This window comes from Atta colombica, unplaced genomic scaffold (genome assembly GCF_001594045.1).
Source record: "Atta colombica isolate Treedump-2 unplaced genomic scaffold, Acol1.0 scaffold153, whole genome shotgun sequence".
Taxonomy (NCBI): Eukaryota; Metazoa; Arthropoda; class Insecta; order Hymenoptera; family Formicidae; genus Atta; species Atta colombica.
The window spans coordinates 1,907,957-1,911,255 of record NW_017259243.1 but is presented as its reverse complement, the minus strand read 5'-3'; positions in this window follow the sequence as shown (position 1 = coordinate 1,911,255).

Genomic DNA, 3,299 nt, shown 5'->3' with positions numbered 1-3,299 from the left:
ATTCATAAAAATTATATATTCAAAAAATGAATATTGTTTATTATTATTTTTTATTAATAAAAAAACAGTTAACACCAATGCGAGTCGACTAGCTGTGCATATAACAATTTATTTTACGATATAATAAATATAACCGTCTCGACCTACGTTTATGTAGGTCATCAGTACAAAAGTTCAATTTAAAAAAATTTAAATTCATTTTATAAATTTAATATCATAAATAAATTCTATAAATGATTTGAAAGATGTTTTTAATAAGCTCTTAAACATTTAATTAGCTCTTAAACATTTGGCTACTGGAATATTTATCTTATTATGACACGAAATTAATGAAATTTTGTATAAATATTCTATATAATAAAATGTATACATATTCTATATAAATTCTAAATAAAAAACTTAAAATTTACCCTAAATATTTTAACTTAGAATTTAAAATAAAATTCTATATATAATAGTGTCAGGTACCATATGATGCGGAAAACAGATTTGAAAAATCGGAATACATAACCACACAGCCGTATATAAAATATGTATATTTTAAAATATACACATCAATATACGTATGAAATTATAAATAGAATTCTATATATAGGGAATTCTAACGCGAATTATGGATTATTATTAGATTTAAAACTAATCCTTATAATAACTTTTTTCTTTCCGTTTAATTCATTTGTTTTAATTGTATTTAATGATTAGTTTGATAGAATATTAAATGTTATTGTAATATCTAAATACATTTTTACGTTTTAATGTAAACGTTTATCATTTTAATTAAACATTTATAAATGTTAAATTAAGCTTTTTTGTTAATTAGAAATAAAAAATATTTTGTTTTTATTATATTTCAATTATTATCTAGATTTTTTAGTGTATACAATTTATGAAAGATTTAAGTTTTAGAAATGTTTAGAAAAGAACTAATTTTTTAAAATATGTAAATAATAAATTATGGTAAAAAAAGTTTATTTTTTTTAATTATGGTAAAATATACTATATAGTAACTTAAAAAAGAAGCTAATAATACGCACATTTATTTTCTAACTATGTATATCCACTACATCTTGCGTTTACACGAGATTATAATTCATTGTGCCTGATTTTATCGCAATTCAATATTAATATTTATCTTAAAGCATCTTAACATAACATGAGAGATCCATGCATATGGAAAGTTTAACCATTTGATAATCTATGGATTTATGAACAAAGCTTCTCAAGCTTTTCGCGAAAACTTGCTTCTTTATACTTCTAACTTATCCTACTCGACATGATTTATGAGCTCATACTGATGCCAGATCCGATTTATACATGTTTTCACATACATTCATGCTACGAGTTTACAAAAGATAAATAGAAACATATGTCGAAGCTTTTAGGAGTGTTTATTTATCGAAAAGCGAGGTAGTTTTTCAATATTTGATAAAGGGTAAAATTGATAAATGTTACTCCGAAATTTTAATCGATTAAATATTGCAAATATTTTTATTTCATATACAAGTTGTTAAAAATAAATAGAAATTATGAGGTAAGTAATAAAATCTACTCAGTTTAAAATTTAAACCTGTGTGTAATATATTTTATAAACACGAATGAACTGCATGGTAAATTTTTATACATCACTGCTACTTTTTGTTTTTTTTATTAACAAAAATATTGAAATAAAAATATTAATAATATATATATTATCAACAAAAAATTATGTGATTAATTATTATATTATAATCCATAAAACAGTTGGACATGCTTGCATTTTATAATATCATTTATGAATACTAGTCGCGAATCAATACTCAAGTATTTGCAAGAAAAAAGTGAATATAAGTCTAAAGTATTTCTGTTAAATTCTAAATGGAGAATAAGATGTCAATCACTAAACATATATTACAATGTCATGCAATTCGTCGAAATGTCTGATCTTGCCATGTTTTCTTGTGTTATCCAAATACGGGATTATTACATGTTGGCTCGATATTCATATGAAAATATGTGATATGAATTTAAGAAAGAGTTCGGAAAATAACATGGAGTGGCTCTAAGTTTCGAAGAAAAGTAAGTGATACAAAACTTTTGGTAGCTTGAAAACTTTTCTAAATCGCAAGGGACTTTCAAAGATCCTCAAAGTCCGAGAACCGTTGATTCTCAGGGATTTGATCTATCCTGAAAGCCGCTGCGCGCCTGGAACGTTTCTTAAATCACAAGCTAAATCTTACATCGCGCGAAATCTCTTAGAATTTATATGGCCTCCGACAATGAAATATATTGCTGAACGAAGGTAGGAAAGTTTTGGAAAGTTTCACTGACTTTTTGTCGGCACGTCGACGGGGGTTTGCCGGCCAACGATTACTAAGAACGAAAAATACTCGTAAGAACGAAGGTGGTTTTGGAGCCAATGAAACTATGAGAGAAAAGTGTTTAGTGTTATCCGCAGTTTAGAATCGGGAGTGAAATCATTCTTTATTTTTCTCTCTTGGCTTTTTAGATAGCTTTTGGCAAAATTGTTCAATATATTCTATGAAGAATCTAGTCTTAATATATTTTGTCTTAATATATTTAGTATCATTTTTACACGGAGAAAATTTTTTCTTAGAGTTTACTCTGAAAATATGATAATCGTGGAACAATATTGTATTTCAAAGAATTTTAATGTAAATTTCTCTCTCATTCATTAATAAAACTACAATAAAGTATTATAAGTATAAAATAAGTTCGATTAATTTTACTGAAGTGCATGGTAAAAATCTTCAAAATATTGTATTAAATCACAATAGTATCACAACTACCATATTTTCAGGGTAAATTTTAAAAGAAAATTCTCTTCGTGTAGCTAAATTAATTTCTTTTATTTGTAGCAAACGCTAAAACATTTATTTAAACAATTGATTGATGTGAAATATAACTCTCTTTTTTCTTTTATAGATATAGAATTATACAAAAAATATTTATGCTGTACGTATGTGCATATTACAGATTGTCCCATAGGAAGATGCTAAATCACGCACAGGGCGTAGGAAAAATAAAATATTTTGCAATGAAAGATATTTGAGAGTTTTGTTTATATAAAGACAATCGAAAATATTTGTACTTAATAAATGTTCACAAAAATATCAAATATCGTTAATCTTAATGATATGTTTTCTAAGTGTTAAATTTTTAAAGCTATATTTTCGAAAATTTAAAAAACTCAACATCTCTTTTGATAAAAAAAATAGTAAGTAATTTAATATATTTCTAATTAAATAGTTATATATTCATATCAGTTTTAATGGCTTGTGATATTTGTTAGAAAAGAATTT